Here is a 25,848-nt window from a genome sequence, read left to right as displayed (position 1 = left end):
AAGGGAGATGAGAAACCAGGGGGAAAGTGTTTGGAAAATTTATTTTTCCATTTTCCACAGTGCTGTACTGTTAGGATTTTTATGATGCATTTGTCTTCTTTTCATAATTAAAAAGCATAAAACATAGCAATAGAAAAACAAAAACCTGATATTATAGGGCAAAGGGAAAGATAAATAATATTTTGGCGAGAAAAATCTTCCCTATGTCCTTGTCAGAAAAGCAGCAATGTTTACAAAGTGAGATTGCTTCCTCTCTGTCCAGCCCACAGGAGGTGGGGGATGGCAATAGTTCTAGAAGGAGTCCTGAGATGCAGGCAGTCCCCAGGAAGGACTTAGAGTCCTGGAGAAAGGAGAGTTCCAAATGTGTTCTTTGTACTTATGACTGGGTGACAAAAAGTCAAGCCAGCTCAGGACTGAGATAGCGGATCAAGCAAGAGAACTCTGGGCTAGCAGGAACACTGAGACCTTCCCAAGTGCCAAGAAGCAAAGACTAGGGATGCCTAGGTAAGGAAGAGCCATGGGTCACCTGGAGAACACCACGGCACAGTGCTCTGCTCACCTCTAGAGCCACCCCCAGGGAGCTTTAAAGACAACAATGCAAGCATGCATCTCCTACCACTGTGCTAGCACTACACAGGAAAATTCTATACCGGGGACGTTGAGGCTTGACGATAGAAGTCAAGCAACTCACTCAAGGTTGCAGGAAGGTGTTGAGGCAGCAATGAAAAGGGATGAGAGGCTGAGGGAGACAGAGACTCCCAAGCCAGCTGAAGTCACTGCTAGCCTCCTACATCTGCAGGAAGGGCTAGGAAATGGCATGCCTATGGAGTCAACTCCATGTTCAGAGGACATTTTTTTTCTTAGTAAAAGACCTGCATAATAACTAAGTACAAGGACTTTAAAGCCAGATGTACTAGCTTCGAATCCTCACTGCCATTTACTGGCTGTGTGACCTTGGAGATGGCCTTGAACCTCTCTGTGCCCCACCTGCCTGAGCAGTCCAGTCAGGTCGTTACCTGCACCTCTTAAGAGTCAGTAGGCTAGGGCCAGGAGTTTGGCCTAGTGGTTAAAGTGCTTGCCTAGCATGCATGAAGACCCGGGTTCGATTCCTCGGTACCCCACATACATAGCAAAAAGCCAGAAGTGGTGCTGAGGGTCAAGTGGTAGAGCTCTAGCCTTGAGAAAGTCCAAGGACAGTGCTCAAGCCCTGAGCTCAAGCCCAGGACTGGCAAAAAAAAAAGAAAAAGAGTCAGTAGGCCGACTAAACTAGTCAAGGAGACACGCTCAAGATGACCAGTGTTAATGGTCATCTTTAAGGGCCAATTCCTCCAAGTGGCAACTGTACAGGGTGCAGAACCTGGCAAGCAAAATGCAGCCTGGGTTTCAGTCACCACTCCCCACCCCTACCCCACTTAGCCTCATGCCATCAGGCAACACACAGCTCTGCAACGCAACCCCAGGCCTGCTGAGCCATGAGCCTGCACAGCAGACCAGTTCCTCCTCCCCTCTCCCTCTGTACACTACATGTACAGGTTCTCAGGGCCCCAAGGTGGCCTATTCTGATCTATGTGGGCTGGGAATCTGTGCTCTTAACAACTCCCAAGTGAACAAATGACCCAAGAACAGTATGTTGCCTGTTGGGTCTTGGAAAGATCTACAAGCTCTCTTTGGCACCTGGACCCAGGCCTGGGTACACTGTAGACGCGCACAGCTAATATCTGTGACTCTATAAACAGCCAGCAGAGCAGATGGCTTCTATGCCTGAGTGGGGCCTCATCACCTGTGGCCCCTTCACCTCTGGACTCAGGATTCCCAGATGCCTCTGCTATGTCCCACAGTGCACACTCTGGAAGCTGACCAGAAACACAGAAGCTCCAGCCCCAGCCCTGCTGAACCCAGTTCTGCATCTAATAGGAATGCCAAGTAGCTGGTGAACCAGCTTGAGGCATCCCCTGGGCCTCTGCCTCTACACAACTAAGCTCTCATGGATGTGCACATCTGCCCATCTGATCCCCCGCTGGGCCAGCCTTCAAACTCCTGTGGAGACCATAAAGAGTAGCCCTTCCCATTGCCCAGGGAGCCTGGAAGTAGCCAGCCCAAAGGTAGCCAGCCCCAGGCTCACAATGAACCTTTGCTGTAACAAGCTACTCATTTCCAAGTCTGCATTCAAAGAAGCCTTCCCAGTAAGTTGGGAAAAGAGGCAATACCAACCCCTATAATTCCAAGACATCAACCACGGCTTTCTTTTCAACAGTGTCTCCACCTCCCTGCCCCAAAACCATCCAAAAACATCAAACAAGCCCAAAGAAAACAAGCCATGTCTTCCTGTTGGCCAAGCTTCAAGTTATCAGGCAGATTTCACACTGTAGCTTGACCTCATTAATCCAAGGCCTATCACATTGCCGTAAATGTCAGTGGAAAAACAGCCATTCAGAGAGTTTCCTCCATTCTACCAGAAAGGGAAAAAAAAAAAAAAAAAACAGGAAGCTGACAGCAGCTGCACCCCAGCTTGGCAAATCCCAAGGGCCCAGTCAACAGGGCGTTTCTTGTCAGCACCTACATCCTCTGCCCTAGCCTACTCGCTCAGCTCAGGGTGGGCAGAATGCAGCCGGCGGCCATGCAGCAACCATGAAGAAGAGAGGAAAGGAGATCAGAGCGCTTGCTTTCAAAGTCCTTGGCCTCAATTACCAACAAAGGCTGTTCGTTATTCAGGTTCCTCTCAATCTCTTCTGCCCATTCAAAATGTTCCATGAGCTAAATCCTGGGAGTCCAGGGCACATGAGGCCTTCCAAGGCCTCATTCATTCATTTCATGTATATTGATTTTTCTCCCGTGTGCTGAACATGGCACTGGACAACTGTGGCCACAAAAAAGAGGGATTCAGACACACACTCACTAACCTTCTGGGAATAGCAGTCCACTGTAGTTTTTCTCCGACTTGGCATTACTGATGTTTGGGAAGTAGATACGAGTTTATGCTGTTGTGATGGGATGTGTTGTGTACTACAGAATAGTTCATAGCACCCCTGGTCTCTACCTACAAGGTATTAGTAGTTCCCCTCCCTCTCTGACCTCCTAATGCAGTTGGGTCAACCAAAGACATCTTTGGTGAGGTATATTATCCCTGGTGAGGTATATTATCCCCAGTTGAGAACTATGGCTCTGGTGCGTGAGACAAAATGCTAAAAGTGATTAACAAGGAATAGAACCAAATCCTAGATACTCAGGAAGAGTCTCACGAGTCCATGAGACTCTTATCTCCAACTAACCACCAGAAAAACTGGCTCTAGGTGGTAGAGTACTAGCCTTGAGCCAAAGAGCTCAGTGACAACACCCAAGCCCAGACTTCACACCCCATGACGGGAAAAAAATTAGATGGATAGATAGATAGATAGATAGATAGACCGACAGATAATCCACCACATAGTCTATATTTACAGATGTGGAAATTGAAGCTTAAGGTTGTAAAAACATCGTCCAAAGCCCCCAAACTAGTGAAAAACAGTCAGGATTTGAACCCTGGAGCTAAACTTTGCCCCCCCTCCCCATGCAAAGGGTAATCTGAGTCTTTGTTTGGATGTGTTCAGTTACAGGCAAGGTCTGTCGTCACATGATATTCAGAGCAGCCACCCTAAAAGATTCATTCCTCCCTGGGGCCACCTGGGGGCTCAGTCACCACCTGCCACATCAATCAGACTACAAACTGCCTACATCAAGGCATGCTGGTGGGATACCAGTGGGCTGAGGAATGCAATTCTGCATTCTGAGATATCTAAGAACATCTTCCCTCCCCCACAATCACCACCGCACTCAGGAATTTCCCAAAACTCAGAGCAACATTTCACTACGACCCATCTCCAAGGCCTAGCACCCAAGGGTGAAGAGTGAGGGAAACTGACCATTCTGTTGTCAGCTTTGGATATTTCCAAAGAACATGAAGAAGATGGTGCAGGAGTGCACCAGACATCTTGTTACATAGCCCAGCTGGCCTTCAACTCTCCATCCTTCTGCCTCTGCCTCCTGAATGCTAGAATTACAGGTGTGCATCACCACACCTGCCTAGCACACAGTATCTTTGAAAACTTCTCTGACATGAGTCACATAAGAGTACCATACCCTTTACAAAGTGCCTCACCCTCTGTCCCTCAGTTTCCCTTCTGTGCAGTGGGGATAAGTGGATCCACTCCTCTAGGCTTATGCAAGGACGAGTGAAACGCTAAAGAAGGCCATGCACCGTGACTAGCATCCAGAAAATCACTCAGTAAAACAGGATCAGTATGAGTTAGATAAGGATGTTTAACTCGGTGCTGTCTTCCTTCCTATGAGAAACACAGTCCCAGGAAGAAAAAAACCAGGAGCAGAAGTTGGAGCAGCATCTCAGGAAGAAGAGGTCTCTGTGCTTCCTGGGTGGGCTGAAGGGAACAGGAAATGAGTTCACAGATGAACATAGGCCTGCCTCATCCCCCCCCCCCCATACACACACACACACACACACACACACACACACACACACACACACACATACAATTAATCCTGAACTTCCTCTAGTGCTATGATCCCCAGCCCTCCTGATCAAGCTGCTACCTGACAAGTTGCAGGTTTTTGCTTTGGGTCAGCAAGCATTTAACCATTCAGAGCCCCTGACAGGATGACCTCTGTCTCCCGCCCTCCCCGGCCTTCCTCCGGCCCCAGCCTCCTTCACTCTTAGTGCTGACTCGGCTCCAGCTGCAACTCCTGCCCACAGTTCACCAGACACTCAATTCTTCCCAGCCTGTGTGCCCTGACACGCATGGTTCTCCCTGTACAGGCTGCCTACCCACTCTGTTACCCACCACCTGGAAAACTGTCACTGCAGGCTCAAATGTGCTCCTGCAGCCAAATTTGCCCACCTGTTATTGATAATAATAGACTAATCATAATAGCAGCTAACATCTGCGAGTAAGCACTAGAAGGCCCTAAGCTGGGCTGATAACCACAGCATCTCTCTTCTCCTCACATCTGCACAGGTCTACATGAGAGGAAAGGAGCCCTACCCCTCATCACCCTGCGATGGGATAAAAGTTCACTCCTGAGGCAGCCTGAGCCCATCTGTTCCTGCCGGTGCTAACTCTTTTGGAAGCTTGGATTCCCCAGGGTTCCTTGTCTGTCTCCACATCTGCTTTGCCTCAAAGAAGAGACCCTAGAACTGCCTGGGACATCTTAAAACCCCTTGCTAAACATGGGGTCTGTAATGGACAAAACATCAGCTGACAGAATCAATAAGCCCTGGAAAACGGCAGCTAGCTGTGCAAAGGCTAAGATGCTTGCTTACAGACTCCCTGGGGACAGGCTCAAGCCAGACTCTCATTCACAAGAGAAAGATAGGAGATAGAGTTTCCTGCTTCTGTACCAAGACACAGAAGACACATTGGCCACCAATGCCACTAAACCCAATGCAAAGCAGGAAGTGGGGGCAGTGGTGAGAACAGTCACTTCCTGTCTCCCTACCTGTTCCAGTTCCTCCCTCCTTTACTCCTCTAGCACTTCCTGTGTGCTGTGGTCTCAGTGTCCTTACAAACCATTTCACATGTAAGAAAATTAGGGCTGGGGAGGGTAACAAGCTTCTTTTTACATAGGGCCTCAAGAGCTTGCATGATTTCAACTAGACCCGCTTGTCTTCCTTGCTCTTACTATTGGCTGCTTTCTATTAGAGGGAGGCTCACCCACCTCTTCCATGAAAGCTGATCTTTAGGATGTGCTAGGTCTAAGGTTATCCGATGGTCTGGGCTGGAGGGGTGTCTGGGGGCTGAGGAGTACGGTTGGCTAAGTTGGGAGAAGAGGATGGGGTTATCAGGGCGATGGTCTGGGCTGGGGGGGTGTCTGGGGGCTGAGGAGTACGGTTGGCTAAGTTGGGAGAAGAGGATGGGGTTATCAGGGCGGGATGACTGAGAGTTCAAGCACCATGCCTGAATCCAGGTGTGTGAACCTTTGCAATCTGCTAAACCAGGCTCGCTGAGCCCACAGTGGGGTTTCCAAAGAAGCCAGAGGCACAGTGCAGAATGGTCCTGCTCTGGGAGAAACCACCACTCTGCCTCAGCTTCTCCTCCAGTGGCTCGGCTGCCCCCAACGACTGAGCAGCTGGATTAGAATTTAACCTCTGCTCCAGCTCCCTCAGCAGAGAGAACAAAGTCTGAGTAGGCATCAGGCACCGGCCTGACCCGGTAGGCAAGGGAAGGGAGAGGAAGGTCCAGAGAACAACGGAAGCCCTGGGCCTGGAATGCGAGCTACAAGTGTCAAAGAGTGGAAGGAAGGGTCAAGTGGTCTTCCTCAGGGAACACATCCCAGAGGCTGGGAAGAACTGGAGCCAGCAAGGGGTGTGTGTGGAGAGGGTCCCTGTTGGGTAGACCCCGCTGACAGTTAAGTACATTCTTGGTCTGGAGTGATCAGGCTGACACCTTGCCTGCAGCATCTTAGAGACTGAGGCAGCCAAGATGGTATTTGGATGACTGGTGGGAGAGAAAGAGAAGGAGGATCTGGGTTGGGGGAAAGGGCGGGCTGGCAGGCACCGGGCCCCACCGCCTCCTGCAAGCTGGCTCCTCTGTGACAGAGCTGAGGGAGGAAGCCGTGGAAACACCCCCAGCCCCTCCAAAACCACCCACCCGGGCAGCACTTCAGCACCTAAGAGACCCGCCCCACCCGGCTCCAACGTGCGCTGGGCGCTGCACAAGAGCAGAAAAGCGCTCTGCTCGGAGGCCTCGCGCCACCCCATAGCCTGACGGTGCACCCCATTCCTAAGAGATAACCGAGGCCGGGGAGGCCAAGTGCAGCCAGTGCCCACCAGCAGACAGCAAGCTGGTCACTGGCGGAGCTAACAAGCTTTGCGCCCAGCCTGGAAGGCGGCTTTCCAGAGGGAGGGTCCGTCTCCCGTGCTCCCCCAGCCGCAGGAAATGGCAGGACACCTCGGGGAGCACCCCGGCGGCCAGAGGCGGTGAACGCAGGCCCTATGCAGAGACAGCCCCGAGCAAGGGCGCCTGGCACCTCCAGTGCCCGGGTCCACCACAGAGAGCGATTCAGAGGCCGCACCTGGCGCTCCGGGCCGCGGGGAGCTGTGACAGCGAACACAGGGGCCCATTATGTGGGATCTAATCACATGGGCGCGCGAGCAGCTCGGCTTTCGGTTCCGAGCTGCGCCGCGCCGCCGCCTCCCTCTCCTTCCGCCCCCGAGGTGCCAACCGAACCCCGGTCCCCGGGCCTGGCGCGTGGCGGCTGCGCCCCGCTGCGTTCCCCGCAGAGCCAGAGCCACAGCCCTCCCAGACGCTGGTATCCGCCCCGGACAGTGGGCGCTGCATCCTCAGCGCCTCCCGTGAAGCCGGAGGCCCGGGTGCCGAGGGGAAAACGGAGGAAGGGAGGCCGCACCGAGATGGGAAGCGGGTAGCCCGCGCCTCGCGCTCCACACGTCCCCACCCGGGGCGATCTGGGTGCTCCGGGTGACCTTGGGGAAGACCCCCCTCTCCGGGCGACCTCTCGGGGAGCACGGCTCGGCTTCTCCCCGGTTCTCGGCGCCCGGGGGCGCTCCTCCCTGCGGCAGCAGGCGCGCGGGAGTCGCGCCGACCCGGGCGCTCCAGGCGCGGGGACCTGGGGAGCGGCCGGCGCAGCCCCGCGCCCGATCTCCCCGGGGCAGGCGGCGCGGCCGGGGAGGTCCCGCGGGCGAGGGGCAGATCTGAGCCCAGGGGCGCCTGCCCACCCGAGCAGGAGCCGGTCCTGCTGCTGCCCGCCGGGACCACGCTCTGCCACGCGAGGGGGCGGCGCCCCCATCCGGACTGGGAGACAGAGCGCCAGACGTGTTCGGTGCTCGGAGGCTGTGGCCGCTGACAGACAGTGGTGGAGAACCCCCTTCCCCGCTCCAAGATCCGACCACCACAGCCCCAGCCCACGACCTGCCCAAGCCCCCCGCGAAACGCGCGAGGACGCTCCCACTCCAGACCAACTCCCGGGCCCCGCGCTCGCCGCACCCGCCTTCCCAGCGCCACCCCCACCCCAGAATCTCAACACACCCGTCCTCGTGCAAGCGCCCCTCTCCCTCAGCCAGGTTAGCCCAGGTTGAGCCCACCTTCCCGGCCCAAATCTTTACCCCTGTGCGCAGTCAGGCCGCTGCGCGCAAGGAGAGAGGCGGCGACGCCGGGCAACTCACCCGCTCTCCCGAGCCCAGCCCCGGGCGGCTCCCGGCCCCGCCGGCTGGGTCTGCAGGTCTCCGAGCCGCGGCTGCTGGTGCGGCGAGAGAGCCAGCTCCGCTCGGCCGCGAGCCGCCGCGCCGCCTCCCGGCTCCTCCCCGAGGCGGGGCCTGGGCTCTTGGGAAGGGGTGGGCGCGGGGTGGGCGCGCTCCGCCCCAGCCTGCACACAGGGGCGGGGAAGGGTCGCGGCGCTCCCGGGCTGGAGCCCTCTAGTTCCAGCCGCAGGAAATTGAAAGGGGATCAGGTCTCAGGCCAAGCTTGAAATAATTCTCCTTGAGGCCGTCCTCCCTCTTTCATGGAACGTATTCGTGCTCCCATTTCACAGATGGGCCTCGTGGAGCACCTGGCGTTAACCTAGCCACAAAAGTACCTGCGCCAGGGATCCCAGGCTCCTACCTCGGGGTGCACTGTGGCCAGCGTCTGGGGATCCCCCAGGCGTCCAGGAGCCAGACCAGGCGTTGAGTTGGGGACAGGTTTATGAGGGCAGGTGTCCCCTCTGAGGAGAGCAAGACAAGTGTGAAGGGGGGAGTGATCTGTGACACAGACTGTCACCATTTCCCCTTTCTGGAAAGGGGGTGACAGGAAGGAGGAAGGAAGTGGTCCGCTGACGTGTGTGTGTGTGTGTGTGTGTGTGTGTGTGCCAAGGTGTGAGACCCGCGGGATCTAGATCTAGACCTGCCTGCTGGCGTGAGCTTGCTGGCTAAAAGCAAAATGCTGAACATAGTTAACCCAAGCCAGCAGAGGCCTGGAATATGTACTTACTTTTCTTTCCACGACAGTGTTTTTTAACTATCTTGAAGTTGCTCTGAGTAGCAATTCCTCCTCCCCTTCCTCACCAAGGACTGAGAAAGTTAAACAAAAGGAAAACAACAACAACAATAATTCCATCCCCCAAATATCCTCTGGAATCCACATTCGCTGACCACTGGCCTTAGAACAATAGACTTCTCTTCTCCACAAAGGCCTTTGTTCCTTGAGCTTTGCCTGCTCCCCAGATTAGAGCCCTAGGCACCCCAAAGCCAGACAGCTGCAAAGCAAACACGGTTTCAGTTGGACTATATAGTACACAGCGAATTCCATTTACAGCACCCTGAATTGGAAAACTCTGGGTTGTTACTCACTAGCAGTATTCTGCTGGGCCTGATAGTACCATCTGAGCTTAGTGGTTTGCTGATTGTTCCAGAAACTCAAGAACTTCTCCTAGAGGCACAGAAAACCGTGGTGGGGCTTGTTCCAGGCCCTCAAGCTCTCCTCAAATCCTGTGAGTACCACCCTTCATTTACTCCCTCCCTCTCAGTTCATTAGTAATCCAGTTGTGAATGACCCTGTTTCTTTGGAGCAATTAGAAAGGGAACAGGTGGAGGAGATTTGATGTGATGTTTAAAATAACCCAAGGGGACTATTATTGCCGGCAGCCTGTTCCCTTTGATTTAGACTGGGGAGCTGTGGGCTAAGCTGGTGGGGGGGGGTATCGGTCTTTCCAAAGCAGGGAGTAGGAATTGGAACCTGTGTTCATGAAATAAGTCCTTATGGGCAGGGGTGTCCCCACCCCCCAAGATGCCTGTTCATTCAGGTCTCTTCCGAGAGGTGTTTGATAACACCAGGTTGAAAGTCTGCAGCGCTCAGAATGAGCTGGACTCACAGGTCCTCATTGGGAACTTAGGACTTAGCTGCACTCTTCAAGGCAGTGTGATAAAGACATGATGGACATCCAAACCAATAGAATTAAACTACAGAGAATGAAGACATAAATTCTAGCCTTTGGAGCCAATTGATTTAAAGTTGCCAAGGCAACCTCGTGGAAGAAGAATAGTGTGTCAACAAGTGGTGCCAGGATAACTGGAGAGCCACATGCCAAAGGCTGAAGCTGGATACCTTTCTCACACCATATGCACAAGTCAACTTGTGTCAGGGACAAGACTATACAACTCTCGGACTTATTTCAGCATAAATCTGTGGGACTTTGGATTAAACAATGGCTTCTTAGATATGATACCTAGAGCATAAGGCAACCAAGGGGAAAAATGATAAACAGGATGTCATTAAAAGGAAAACATTTAGTCCAGTTCATACCTGTAATCTAGGTGAGCAGGGTGATGGTGAGTTCAAAGCCAACACAGGCTAAATAGTGAGGCCCTGAATGAAACCAAAATAAGCAAAAATGTTCATACTCTAAAGGACACTACCAAGAAAATGAAAAGGTATATCATGGGTTGAAATTCATCCCTTCCAAATCTGTGTGTTATCCCAACTCCCCAGTACCTCACAGTGTGACCATTTTTGGAAATAAGATCCTTTCCCAATCACAGGATTCCATGCTAAACACACTAAGGGTGCGGGGGGGGGGGGGGGGCTCTGTTATATACCCCTCTTCCAAAACTGAGTCAGGCACAGGTGGCTCATGACTATAACCCTTTCTACTCAGGAGGCTAAGATCCAAAGGATTGAGGTTCAAAGCCATCCCAGGCAGAAGACCTGAAAGACTCCATCTCCAATTAACCAGCAAAAAGTCAGGCTGGAAGCATGGCTTAAGGCAGTAGAATGCCAGCCTGGAACAAAGAAACCAAGCAAGAACACAAGGGCCTAAGTTCAAGCCCCAAGTGCTAACACCCATAGTAGTATGGATGAGCAGAACAGCAGGTTTCAAGGTCACCTGTTGTAAGATTGACAGCATGCTGGTCATGATTATCTGATACTTGGGAGGGTGTTACTGTGAGCCAGTGTGGTTGACCAGCAGAAAGAGGGTGATGAAATGTTCTGTTGACCCCAGCGACAGCTGTACAACCAGGAATGCAGTTAAAAAATAAACCTGAATTGTATGAATGTATGGCATGTAGATTACATGACCGTAAGTGCTTTGTTTTGGTTTGGCTGGTTGTTTCCTTTGAGACAGTTTCAAGACATAGCCTCAAATTTCTGATCCTCATACCTCAGACTTCCAACCCTAGGAACCAACCACCACACCCAGCTTCACTAATGTTTTCTGTTGTTTTTATTTTGTTTTGTTTTGTTTTTTGTCTTGTCGGGTGTGGGGCTTGAACTCTGGGCCTGGGTGTTGTCCCTGAGCTCTTCAGCTCAAGGCTACACCCTACCCCTTGAGCCACACCCCCACTTCCGGTTTTGTAATGGTTAAGTGGAGATAAGAGTCTCATGGTCTTCAGTGCCTGGGCTGGCTTTGAACCGCAATCATCAGATCTCAGCCTCCTGAGTAGCTAGGATTACAGGCCTGAGCCTCTGCACCCAGCTGTTTTGTTTTTAATGTGTGTGGTGCTGGGATTTGAACTTGGGGCCTTCCACTGCCTAAGGAGATGCTCTACCACGTGGGCCCATACCCCAGCCATGTTTTTTCTTGTTAATTTTGAGACAGGTTCTCTTGAACTTTCCCATGCAGGCTGGCCTCAAACTGATCCTTCTGCTCTCAACCTCTGCGTGAATAAGGTTGCCACGCTATCAAATGACTTCCAGAGACCCCCCAGAAACCTCAGAGACTGTAAGAAATGAGCCAATGCTAAGTTTCACAGAGGTCATCGGATCCAGTGTTGGGAGAGGGTATGGGCAGGCTGCGTCTAGGGTGTCCTCAGCAGGTGCTCAGGCCTTGTGCGAGGCTCTGCTCTCTAAGCTGCTGGTGACTCCAGAGCAGACGAGAGTGTCCAGTGGTCTGCAATAAACCTGAGCCAGCCAAGCAGGGTGAAAAGCAAGGCAGCATTCCTGGCTCAGGCCTGGCAGGAGAAGCTGGCCAGGCGGTCACTTCCTCTTCAGCAGCACCCGCTTCCTGCTCTGTGAAACTATGATTGTATAATACTTTGTGTGTGAGTGTGAGTGTGAGTGTGAGTGTGTGTGTGTGTGTGTGTTCCCACGTCCCAATGCTTTTGAGGGAAGTGACCTTTCTTCAACCTTTGTCCACTCCCCAAAACCATTTGCATACAGGGAACCCCATAAGGGGTATAAAGGGAGCCCCCAGATATTTGGGGACTAGGAAAGGACAAGATGAAAAGCGGGCAATGGACTTCTTTTCCCCTGTTTTCATTTTATTTTACCTTTTTTTTTTTTTGCAAGTCCTGGGGCTTGAACTCAGGGCCTGAGCACTGTCTTTGGGCTTTCTCAAGGCTAGAGCTGTACCACTTGAGCCACAGCGCCACTTCCACCTTTTTTTTTTCCTAAGTATGTGGTGTTAAGGAATTGAACCCAGGTCTTCGTGCATGCTAGGCAAGCACTCTACCATTAGGCCAAACTCCCAGCCCTCATTTTACATTAAGTTTATGGAAAATCCTGTACAGTGACTCAGACTTCCTGCTTTAGAGTCACTAATGGAGTGAAAGCTGGCCTCAAACTCCAGATCTTCCTGCTTCAGCCTCCCAAGTGCAAGTGAGCACCATCATACTGGGCAGCTTAAACTCGTTGGATGCCCAGACTTTATCCCGGGCCACTTGAAACAGAATCAATGGAGATTTATCTTTAACCCAAATATAGATTCCCCCCAAATAGGACAAAACAAAACAGGTATATTGAAGATGCAACTTGACTTCTCAGCTCCAGGGTTCAAGATCCCGCCTACATCCCCGCTTCTCACTCTTGGACGAGTCCTTCCCTTCTTGGGAAAAAGAACTGGGGAGAGTGTTGAGGTGCTACCTCCTAGGCTTGTCCTTTGCACCCCTTCCTCATCCTCTGGGGTGGGTCAGTCCCGGGCACATGCATTCTGACCAAATCTGATAAACAGCACGCTTTCCCCAACACCTTCAACAATTTTGGCAGCAGCCTTTCATTCTCCAATGCCCCTTCCTCAAAGCCCCTGAATCCTCTCAAGTGTGGAACCATTCAAATGTAGAACTCAGTGGCGCAAGCCCATACACCCAGCTGCCACCATCCCTGATCTTCACTGAGCCATCTCAGTCCTAGGCTGGCATAAGTGTAAAAATATTTTTAATTGAGCGACTCCATCTCAATCAATTGCTGGCTGAAGTGTTACATGCCTGTCATCCCAGCAATGGCAGAAGCACAATGCCTGTGAGGGGGGAAGCAGAAGTAGGAGGATTGGGCCAAGAGTTTGGCCTAGTGGTTAAAATGCTTGCCTAGCATGCACAAAGACCCAGGTTCGATTCCTCAGTACCACATACATAGAAAAAAGCCAGAAGTGGTGCTGTGGCTCAAGTGGTAGAGCTCTAGCCTTGAGAAAGTCCAAGGATAGTGCTCAGGCCCTGAGCTCAAGCACAGGACTGGAAAAAAAAAAAAAGTAGGAGGTTCACAGCCTGGGCTGGCCTGATTATAAAGCAAGATGCTACCTCGAAAATGACCAATGCATAAAGGACCTGAAGAAGGGACTCAAGTGGCAGGGCACCAGAGGCCCAGAGATCCCTCTCCAGTACTGCTACATAAGTAAGTAAATAAAAAGAGTAAAATGCAGTGAAGTCCCATTCTGCAGTCACAGATATAGTTAAGTCAAAAAAAGGAGCATCTGCAGTAGTACATGCTGAAGTCATAGAGTAAAAACAAAACAAAACAAAAGTGGCTGGAGATGTGGCTCCGTGGTACAGTGCTTGCCTAGCATGCATGAAACTCTGGATTTAATTCCTAGTACCACATACACAGAAGAAGCTGGAAGTGGCTCTGGGGCTAGAGTGGTAGAGTGCAAGCCTTGAGCACAGGAAGGCTTAGGGACAGAGTCCAGGCCCAGAGTTTAAGCCCCAGGATGGGCAAATAAATAAATAAATAAATAGAAAGTTTCTAGGGAGCAAAGTATTTGCTTGGGTCATAACACCATACCACAGATTGCTTACTAATGAGAAAGGGGGATGCATGCCTTTACAATGGGGTATCAGGCAGTCTCTTTACCCACAGACCCAACACAGCCTCCTGCTGAAAGGGACAAGGCGACATTGTCCCCCCCCTTCCCCACCATGATGCAATGAGATGTCCTCAGCCTTGCACGTCACATCGGGCCAAAAATACTTAACCTGATTTTGATGAGGAGGAAAATTTAGACAAATCTAGAATATGGGGCATTCTGCAGGCCTGGGACCTCTTTTCTAAAAGTTAGTCTTATTAAAAATAAAAGGTGGGGAGTTGTTTTAGATTAAAAGAGACCAAAGGAGGGCTGGGAGTTTGCCCTAGTGGTAGAGTGCTTGTCTAGCATGCACAAAGACCCGGGTTCGATGCCTCTGTACCACATATATAGACAAAAAGCTGGAAGTGGTACTGAGGCTCAAGTCCAAAGACAGTGCTCTCAGACCCTGAGGAGAGAGAGAGGGGGGGGGGAGGGAGAGAGACAGAGAGACAGAGAGACAGAGAGAGACAGAGAGACAGAGAGAGGGAGAGGGAGAGAGAGAGAGAGAGAGAGAGAGAGAGAGAGAGAGAGAGAGAGAGAGAGAGAGAGAGAGAGAGAGAGAGAGAGAGACCAAAGGAGCATGCACCTCGACTGGATCTTGGATAGAAAAAAAAAGTAGCTGTGGGAGAACCATGGACAACTTGGAACTTCAGTGTTCTGTATACATGAGATGTGGGTCTGGGAAGGTCAGAAATGCAGTGTTCCTGGTACTTTTAACTTCCCTGGGGGCTTGTTATTTTTCTCCTCTTGGACTGGGGTGAGGCCTGGGGTCCATATGGTGATGCTTTTATGAAGTCTCTCTTTACCTAGCACAGGCTAGCTGTGACTCATGGTCCTCCTTTTTCAGCCTTCTGAATGCTGGGATTACGTGTGCATCACTCCATCTGGCCTGGGAATATGTATTTTTTGAAGAAGTGCTGGGATTTCTTGTAGCTGATACAGGATGTCACTATTCCAAAGTCACCTCCAGATGTCCCCCTGGCAGCCTGTGCCACTCACTGACTTCTGGTCTTCACCTAACAAGATATTATCATGGGCATGACATATCCTGTTTCATTCCCTTGCCTGGGGCCCACTGCTCTCTTGTGTCGGTTCAAATGTCATGTTTCAGGGAAGGCTTCCCATAACCACTTGGTCAAAGCAAAAGGGACAGCAATAGTCACTGTATATAGAGTAGTGACTGGTGAATCCATCTTGCTTCTCCATTAGGGGTGCTTCACATGCAGAAGTCCTCACACTCAGCATCTCAGAATGTGGCTATATTTGGAGATATATAATTAACTAAATATAGTGTCCTCAAAGGCCCAGCTGGGTGTTAAAGACTTTGTCTCCTGTGTGGTGCCCTGAGGAGGTGCTGTGGACCTTTAAGAGGTGGGGCCTCACGGGAGGCCCTTAGGTCACTGTCTTTACTTTTTTCCTCCAGGCCTGTGGATTCTCCTCCCCACCTTGGGCCACTCTTGCTGGAGGCCCAAAGCAATGGGAACACAAGACCTTTGACCCGGATCTGCAGGCCTGGGACCCACGGACGACCCTTCCCCTTTATAAGTTCATAGCCTTCACTACACAGAACTCTAGACACTCACATACAGTGAGAGCAAAAGAGGGTAGTCTTAGGAGAGAATCACAAAGGTACAATACCCAAGTGCCTCTTTATATGTATATAAAATAATATGCACACTGAAAGGAACTCCAAAGAGTTCATAGGAACAAAGGGGTTTTTTTCTTGTTTTTTTTTTCCTTTGTCTGATGACTCTGGATTCTTTCCCTTGTATACAGTGCACTCATGTGCACATCTGTAGGACAGTGGGGGGGCACAGAATCAGAGGTAAAAGGGTGAAAATGTGGCAAGCAGTGGAACTCACTGGACACTGATGAAAGTGAACTATGAAACTCGTGGGTGGAGAAGGGAGGAAGGGAATGGGAGAGAATGAGGAAACAGGTGAGAGTGTGCAAAAGGAAATGCATTTATTATCTGATGTATATAAAAGTAACCTCGCTGTATATTACCTCTAAAACAGCAATAAAGTAAATTGGGAGGTGGGGGAGTTCATGGCAGTGAGTGTTTCCTGAAGGTGATGGAAAGGTGACTAGTGAGATGAGTATTTGGTGAAAGTAGGGAGGGTAAAATGGGCCCATGTGGGCCTTGCTCTACGAGGATCCTAGTCTTACTAGGGAAAGACAAGGAGACGGAGAAAGGCCGGCTAGCCAGCCTGCTGCAAGCCAAGGAAAAAGACCTTTGGAAAAATGAGTCTGCTGACACTTTGATGTCTGACTTCCAGCTTCCAGGATCATGAGAAATAAGTGTCGGTTGTTGAGACTTCTTGGCCCAAGGTCTTCTGTTGTGGTGGCCCTAGGCCACTAATACAGGAAGCACCACTGATGAAGGACTGGGACTCTTCAGATGCCAGTATCCAGTAAAGAGGATCCAGAGGGAGGAGCAGAGTGAGGGTTTGCCAAAGGAACAAAGTGGCCCCTCTTTACACAGCTGAGGAAGCACAGTCCCGAAAACACAGCAAGATAATGACATCACAAATGATCACCTGAGGCCGAGGTTTCTCTCCTTCCATCTTTGTCCTGTTGGTGGCGCTGTTGTTACCCAGAGCCCTCCAGCCAGCAGCCGTTGTCACTCGCTGCCATCTCTGCACACAGAAGTTGTTTCTTTGTTCTGAGTGGAAAAATTGAGCCTGGGACCTCCGAGGTAGAGAAGATCTTTAGCTTGGAAGTTACCCAGACAAAGCTGCAGGCGGAAAACAAGGTGTACATCCCTAGAGAAGGGACTGATTGGAAGACAATGCTCAACTCTGGAATGATCTGGAAATGCAAATAGAATAGCCAGAGTGAACACTCTCAGTCATCCTTCACCTGGTAACCCTGGATGCTCAGGAGGCTGAGATCTGAAGATACTAATTTGAAGAGAGCCCAGGTGGACAAATCCAAGAAACTCATCTCCAGTGAAGCAGGGGGGCGGGGAAGCCAGAAGTGGAACTGTGGCTCAAGCAGTAGAGCACTAGCCTTGAACAAACAAACAAACAAACAAACAAAGCTGAGGAAAAGCACAAGACTAGCGTTCTAGCGGTGAACACTGCTAGAATGAATGCAAGCTTCTTCTAAAAGCAGCAGCATGTCCTGCACTGTTTCTGTTGGCCAGCAGGTGGCAGCACTCGTGCTCTGTGGAAGTTGGGAAAATATTCTATTTATTTGTCTCACTTTGTAACCCAAGCTGGCCTCAAATTTGAGATCCTCCTACCCCTGAATGCTAGGAGTGCAGGTGTGAACCACCTGGCCCAGCTCCCTTTGTACGAAATTGTAAGAAGTGTAGCTGCTCCAAAGAGCCGCTGGAAATTAGCCTTGTTGTTAATAAAGTACCCCAAAATTTGGCTAAAGCAACCATTTGACAATGCTGATGAATTTGGGAGAAAGACTCCATATTTGGAAAGGAGTGAGCAGAGTGGCCAAGCCTACCTCAGGTCTGTCGGTCTGTGGGGCTCTTGTGCCAGGCTGGCCTGGGCTTCCAGAGGACAGGATACAGATCCTCCAGTGGGAGGCATGGAGAGGCCTCCGTGTACATTTGCTGAGGCTGCCATGACTCTCACAGGCAGGGTGACTGATTTAAACAACAGTGCTTTAGCCACTGTGATCACAAACAAGGTAGGTTCTCCACAGGCCTCTGTCCTGGAGTTGAAGATGGCCCCCTGCAGGCTATGACCTTTCTTTCTGGTACAGGCGCCACCAGTGTCCATGTTCATTTCTCTTCTTCTCACTAGGACACCAGTCAGATGGGCTCTGGGCCCACCCTAACCCCTCCATGGAACGCCTCCTTGAAGGTCTGGTCTGGAACAGCATGGCTCCTGCAGTGTCCAGAGGCTGGTGCAAGCATGCACCTTGTTAATGGCACTGCATTTGCCCGTGGGTCCTTCTCCATCTGATTTCAGACATGGAAATTCACTCCCTGAGCCAAAGACAGGACCCAGCAGGAGGCCAGAAGACAGAAGGACTGAGGCCATCTCTGTGACTGCGATGCCCTCCTTGCCCCCTGTGAAAGGCCGGGCTTCTTCACCCCTCCTGAGCTCTCCCCACCCCTCTCCTAGGGGTCAGGGGACTCAGGCATTTACACATTGGGGCTGGCTGTCTGGGAACAGCACCACCTTATGCAGAAAATGGGAATTGCCTCTCCCGTTCCAGGAATCCCAGGCTTGAGCAAAGCCACAGCAGGCTATTGCCCCAGTCCAGCCCATGGTTGTAGATGCTTGAACGGACACTGCTCCATTGGGCCCAGCAGGAATCACTGACCACAGAATTCTGAACACCATCGCTCGTTCCACCGTAAAGTTTCAGGGTTCCAAGGCAATAGGTAACTGAGCCCTGGTGGTCAGTCCCTTCTGCTCATGTGCTTTCTTCTTTTGCCAGTCTGTCGGAGTCCTTCTTCCCCGGTCCCTCTCGACTAGTAGGAGGGATGGGGAAAAAGACGCCCCGACCAGGCCAAGCCGCGAGAGGAGAGGGCTCACTGTCCTCCTACAGTCAGCCTTCCTTCCCCGGAGCACGACAGAGACGCCACGCAGCTTCAAGGCAGGAAAATCTCTCTCTCTCCCTCTCTATTCCCTAAATCCCTCCTCCTTATATTGGGTGAGGGAACCTATCAGTATACAAGATGGACAGGACAAAGAGATCCACGTGTTTTATCCCTACTACAAGCCTCAGCAGAAAGTTATTAGACATGGCGTTACTCGGCCTCCAACACCAATCCTGGGGCTTGAACTCAGGACCTGGACCCCTATCCCTGAGTTGCTTTTGCTCAAGGCTGGCACTCTACCACTTGAGCCACAGCACCACTTCCGGCCTTTTCTGCTTACGTGGGACTGAACAATCAAACCCGGGGCTTCATGCATGTTAGGCAAGCACTCTTCTGCTATGCCACATTTCCAGCCCCTCCAGTGCTCTTTTGTGTGTGTGTATCATTGGGCTTGAACTTGGCCTAGGCACTGTCCCTGAGCTCTTCACTTCAAGGCTACCACCCTACTCTTGAGCCAAGCCCCACTTCCCATTTTCTAGAGATTAATTGGAGATAAGACTCTCAGGTCCTTTTGTGCCCAGGCTGGCTTTGAACCTTGATCCTCAGATCTCAGCTTTCTGAGTAGCTAGGATTACAAGCATGAGCCACTGCACCTGGCTCGAGTGCTCTTTTTTTAAGCTTCTAGAAGGCTCTCAGTGTCAAGATAATGTGTGTGTATATATATATATATATTACATATATATTACATACATTATATATGTCTATGCAGAGCCTCATGGGACACAGATAGCAGCATCCAGGATAGGACAGGCAGGCAAAAGATGTTGCAGGTAAGACTAGTATAATAAGTGAGTTATTAATCATTTTATTTTCGTGTCACCATCCTAGTCTTAATATTGAGGACATTTCACATTTAAATCTTCTCTGGTGTGTTTTTCACAATTTTTTTTTTGCCAGTCCTGGGGCTTGAGCTCAGGTCCTGAGCACTGTCCTTGGGCTTTCTCAAGGCTAGAGCTCTACCACTTGAGCCACAGCACCATTTCTGGCTTTTTTCTATGTATGTGGTACTGAGGAATTGAACCCGGGTGTTCGTGCATGCTAGGCAGGCACTCTACCACTAAGCTAAACACTCAGCCCTTGGGTGTGTTTTGTAAGCTTATCTTCATGATATTTTAAACTATCCTCATCAGAGCATTATTCATTTTCTTGATTTTCCTTTTTGTATTATCATGGCCCAGGCTGGTTCTGAATTCAAGGTCCTCCTGCATAAGCCTCCTGAGTGCTAGGATTACAGGTGTGAACCACCACATTTGACTGGGGTTTTTTGTTGTTATTTTTTAAGCTTTTGGTCTAGTCATTTCACTTGTAGCAATACCCATTTCCCAAATATATGTGTGTGTGCATGGGTATTTTTGCAGCCCTATTTATAGTAAAAGATATCTGGAAGCATTTATTGGAATGACAAGAAGGAACGATGAAACAAACCATGGGACAAGATAGAATAAGTGCTATTCAAATGTTAAGATGAATGAGTTGCCTCTCAAGACATGTGCAGGAACCACATGAACAGTCCCTTCAAAGTCTGAGTAAAGAGAAGAGGCACGGCAGGGCACAGGTGGCTCATACCTGTAATCCTAACTACTCAGGAGGCTGAGGTCTGGGGATCACAGTTCAAAGCCAGCCTGGGTATGAAAGTCCGTGAGACTCTTATCTCCAATTAATCACCAGAAAACTGGAAGTGGCGCTGTGGCTCAAGTAGCAGAGCAATAGCCTTGAGCTGAAGAGCTCAGGGATAGTGCTTAGGCAAAGAGTTCAAGCCCCACAACCCACCAAAAGAGAAAAGGGGGAGAGGGAGAGGGAAAAAGAGGGAGAGGGAGAGGAAGATATGGAGAGAGGGAGGGGAGCACATTTCTTGGGGGGGGTGGAAGATTCTAACTATCTCTTAATCTATTAATTTATGGGATGGAAGTAAGTATATAACCACAGAATTATCTGAGGACTTAAAAAATTGATTCTGGGCCAGAAGTTTGGCCTAATGGTAGAGTACTTGCCCAGTATCCACGAAGGCCCGGGTTTGATTCCTTGGTACCACATAGAAAAAAAATTGATTCTGAAGATTGTGAGGGAAAATTCAAGAAAGATCAGAGAGAGGAGGGGAGGTCTGAGAAGACAAATCTTCCAGATATTAAGTGTATTGTAAAGTGACTGTAATAAACAGTTGATGAATTCTGAAATAGACAGAGAGATGAATGGAGCTGACAAGAATCTGGAAGCAGACCAAAAGATATAAGGCCATTTAATAAATAATAGAAGTAGGACTTAAATCTGCAGGGAAAAGATGGATGACTCAATAAATACTGTTCTTTCAACTGGCTAGTCATTTGCAAAGAAAGTCCGTTAAAGTCCAATCACAGACCTATGCCAAAGCGAATTCCATCTGGATAATATACTTATTAAATAACATCCAGTGCCAAGAAGGCGTACGTAGGAGGCAGAAGTTAGCAAACTCTTAAAAACAAGATGGGTTGGGTGCCAGTGGTTCCCACCTATAATCCTAACTACTAAAGGGGCTGAGACCTGAGGAATGCAGTGCAGAGCCAGTCCAGGAAGAAAGTCTGTGAGACTTTTATCTCCAACTAACCACCAGAAAGCTGGAAGTGGAGCTGTGGCTCAAGTGATCAGGTGCTACCCCTGAACAAAAAGGCTCAGGGACAATGCCCAGGCTCTGAATTCAAGCCCAGCACCCATTACAGTAGTTACATTCCAGAAACCCCTGTAGTATGTGAAAATCCACAAAAAAAAGCAGTGTTGATCATCCCTCGCTACATTGTGGTTCACTTATTGCTACTTTGCAGATTGTATTTTTTTTTAATCATGATACAGTGAAGCCACACTAAGTGAACCACATTCTAGTGAGGCACAAAGGTACACTCACACACATGCACACACACAATCAACCAACCAACGCAGAATCCTGGGAGACAGCAAAGCCTCTAGTAGGCTGAGGAGGTTGCCCAAGTCTGGAAGGAGAAAGGATGTGGAGAGAAACAGACACCTTTGGTCAAGGAGAACGGCCAACAGAGGTGGCTGTGTTAGATGGGAACAGGAAGGGAAATAGACACTGACCCTTCTCCATCCCTCCAAGGGCTCCCGAATGTCCAAACTCAACTGAAGACAGGCTAGAGGCCCTTCTGATGCAGACCACTTGGGTCAACCTCGCAGGGTGAAGGCCAGTGTAAGAGTGGAAAGAGGATCTAGATTGGGGAAATATGTTCAACCATACCTTCTAGATGTGGCCAGCTGGTTCCAGAATATAGAAAATTCTCCCCTACTTTCTCCACCAGCTACTCCCCCCACCCACCAAACACTTCTGTTAAATACTTCCCACCATGAAATACTTCCCCCATCAGCCATTTCTCCCATCAAATACGCCCTTACCAGATACACTCCCACCCCCTCGTAAGCACTTCCCCTGTCAACTATCTCCCAACAAATATGCCCCCATTAAATATTTTCCCCATCAAACACTTACTTCACCAAGTACTTCTCTTAAAAATACTTCCCCCATCAAATACTTCCCTCATCAAATTATCCTCCCATCAAACACTTCTGGAACTATCCAATACTAATCCCACCAAACACTTCCTCCATCAAACACTTCCCCCATCAAACACTTCCCCCTCCAAATACTTCCTCCATCAAACACTTCCCCCACCAAATACTTCCTCCATAAAATACTAATCTCACCAAATACTTCCTCCATCAAACACTTCCCCCACCAAATACTTCCTCCATCAAACACTTCCCCCACCAAATACTTCCTCCATCAAACACTTCCCCCACCAAATACTTGCTCCATAAAATACTAATCTTGCCAAATACTTCCTCCATCAAACACTTCCCCCACCAAATACTTCCTCCATCAAACACTTCCCCCACCAAATACTTCCTCCATCAAACACTTCCCCCACCAAATACTTCCTCCATAAAATACTAATCTCACCAAATACTTCCTCCATCAAACACTTCCCCCACCAAATACTTCCTCCATCAAACACTTCCCCCACCAAATACTTCCTCCATCAAACACTTCCCCCACCAAATACTTGCTCCATAAAATACTAATCTTGCCAAATACTTCCTCCATCAAACACTTCCCCCACCAAATACTTCCTCCATCAAACACTTCCCCCACCAAATACTTCCTCCATCAAACACTTCCCCCACCAAATACTTCCTCCATAAAATACTAATCTCACCAAATACTTCCTCCATCAAACACTTCCCCACCAAATACTTCCTCCATCAAACACTTCCCCCACCAAATACTTCCTCCATCAAATACTAATCTCACCAAATACTTCCTCCATCAAACACTTCCCCCACCAAATACTTCCTCCATAAAATACTAATCTCACCAAATACTGCCCTCCATCAAACACTTCCCCACCAAATACTTCCTCCATAAAATACTTATCTTGCCAAATACTTCCTCCATCAAACACTACCCCACCAAATACTTGCTCCATCAAACACTTCCCCACAAAATACTTCTCCCAACCATTATTTCCCCTATCTACTCCCCATCAAATACTCCTCCCATCAAACACTTCTCCCATCAAATATTTTCTCATCAAATACTTCCACTATCAAATGTCTCCCACCAATACTGCCTCTATCAAATACTTCCTCCATTAAATACTTCTCCCCAAACACTTTCCCACATATTCTCCCACCAAATACTCCCCATCAAATAATCTCCCATCAAATATCCTCCCATTAAATGCTTCTCCAGGTAACACTTTCCCCATCAATGTCCTCCCCCTGTAAATACTTCCTCCATTGAATACTTCTATCAAATACTCCTCCATAAAATACTCCCTCATCACTCTCCTATCAAATTATCTCTCATCAAATTCTTTACTACCAAAAACTGCCCTATCAAATACTTTCCCCATCAAGTACTCCCCTAGTAAACATTCTCGCATCAAATACTTCCCCATTAAATGTTCTACCATTAAATATTTGGCTCATCAAAAAGTCTCCCATCGGGCCCGGGAGTTTGGCCTAGCGGTTAAAGTGCTTGACTAGCATGCACAAAGACCCGGGTTCGATTCCTCGGTATCCCACATACACAACCAAGCCGGAAGTGGCAGAGACGAGACACAACCAAACCGGAAAAGTGGCAGAGACAAGACTGCGAGAGCGAAAGAAGCGAGCTGAGCTGAAGTGAACAGAGCCCAACCGAGTGGGGGCCAGAGCGAGAAGGGGCCGGAGCGAGCGGGGCCAGAGCGAGAAGGGGCCGGAGCGAGCGGGGCCAGGAGCAAGCGAGAGCTGGCCGGGCCGGAGCGAGCGGGGCCAAGAGCAAGCTGGAGCGAGCCGGGCGGAAGCAAGCGGGGCCGGAGCTAGCGGGGCCGGAGCCAGCGGGGCCGGAGCGAGCGGGGCCTGAGCTAGAAAGGGGGCCTAGCCGGGCCGGAGCGAGCGGGGCCGGAGCGAGCGGGGCCAGAAAGAGAAAGGGGCCAAAAAAAAAAAAAAGTCTCCCATCAAACACCTCTCCATCAAATTTCCCCATCAAATATTTCCCTATCAAATACTTCCTCCATGAGATGCATCATCAAATACTTCCCCACTGAATACTCCAATGTATACTTCCCCTGCACAAATTTAAAAACTTTTAGGAAGCAAGAGTGGACCATGTATGGCCCTGTTGTTACTGAGGTTATTTTTTGTTACTGGGTTCCAACTTGGCCCAAAAGCCTTCAGGGGTGGATAGTTTCCTAATGTTCCAGAATGTTTCTACCCCTGAACTGGAAACAGACATTTGTGTCTACAAGAGGCAGCTGCTAATTTCTTGGTGGAAAACAGATTTGAGAAGCAAGGATGTGGGCATGTGGGGGGGGTCCCTGGTTGTGGAGGGTCCCTTACTCTAGTCTGTATTTTAGCTGAGAAACTAACCTTTTTAGAGAAAAAGTATCACGTGTTCATACCACTATTTGCATTTGGAACTTAGAATTCTATGTCATTCCTATTTCATAATTATGCATCTTGTTATACTAAAACTTTCCACTCCTAACATTAACATAGTCATTTGAATACACAGGACATATCTACTTATTTTTATAATAACCATACTAATGCTATTATTGGCATAATTTCTAAAAACTGAAGACTTCTTTGCAATTCACTTGGTTTTAGAAGAGATCCTACTAAAGATGTACACTCAGCTACTATTTTTTGCCAACAACTGTGAAAAGCCACTTAAAATAGTCATTTACTTAAAGCCACTTAAAATAAATCCTCTGTGAAAGCTACCGACTTCTTATATAACTGGATTTGTTTCTCTTGCTTTGCTTTTAAGGACCCAGTTCTCATTTGGATTGAAGTTGGATTGTTTGGGAATTGTTTACACCAGGAGTTTGTTTTGCTGGACTAGGAAATAAGCCAAGGATCTGGCATGCTGGGCAAGTGCTCCACAGCGAGTTGCATCCTCAGTCACTTAGATACGTAAGTCTTGTTTCTACATAAGTTCCAATGTGTAGCCCAGGTTAGTTCTGAACTACAGATAGGTCTTCCTGTGTCAGTTTCCCAAGGGTTGAGATTAAATACATCATTACACCTAGACGCCTTTAATCCTAGCTATTCAGGAGACTGAGATCTGAGGATCACAATTCAAAGCCAGCCAGTGCACTGAAAAGTCCCGAGAGTCTCTTATCTCCAAAGATTCTAAGAGAGTCTCTTAATCACCAGAAAACTGGAAGTGTCACTGTGGCTCAAGGGGTAGGGTGCTGAAGAGCTCAGGGATAATGCCCAGGCCAAGCATTCAAGTCCCACAACCAACAGAAAAAAAAAAAGTAAAGTTATTAATGGAAGTAGGTGCTGTGGCTCAAGTGGTAGAGTGCTAGCTAGCCATGAGCTATACACATGTCCTGAGTTCAAGTCCCACAACCGAACAAAAAAATTATTAGCAGGGTAAGAGACAAGCACTGCTACCAGTGTAAAAGCATTTCCAGTTGTGGGGCTTGAACTCAAGAGCCTGGGTGCTGTCCTTGAGCTCTTTTGCTCAGGGCTAGTGCTCTATCACTTTGAGCCATAGTTCCACTTCTGTTTTTCTGGTGGTTAACTAGAGATCAGAGTCTCATGGGCTTTCTTGCCTCAGCTAGCTTTGAACCATGATATTCAGGTCTCTTGAGTACCTAGGATTACAGACGTGAGCCACCAGCGCTTGGCAGGATCAACGTTCTTTTAGCAGCACGTGGTTTTCTCTGAAACTGATATATGACTTTGAATACTACTTGCTCTCATGTAAC

At 49.4% G+C, this 25,848-nt stretch overlaps 1 protein-coding gene across 1 annotated transcript in view; it reads right to left on the bottom strand.

The window, feature by feature from the left end:
* The window catches only part of Ppp1r16b (protein phosphatase 1 regulatory subunit 16B), a 97,152-nt gene extending 88,919 nt beyond the window's left edge, over nucleotides 1-8,233 (bottom strand). Inside the window, exon 1 of the mRNA XM_090352354.1 lies at nucleotides 8,171-8,233. The gene's annotated coding sequence lies outside the window, so the exon portion shown is untranslated. The remainder of the gene's footprint in view (nucleotides 1-8,170) is intronic.
* Nucleotides 8,234-25,848: the final 17,615 nt, after the last annotated feature.

The sequence above is a fragment of the Megascapheus bottae genome, chromosome 18, assembly GCF_031878675.1.
Source record: "Megascapheus bottae isolate mThoBot1 chromosome 18, mThoBot2.hap1, whole genome shotgun sequence".
Classification (NCBI taxonomy): Eukaryota; Metazoa; Chordata; class Mammalia; order Rodentia; family Geomyidae; genus Megascapheus; species Megascapheus bottae.
This window is presented reverse-complemented; position numbering and strand designations above follow the sequence as displayed.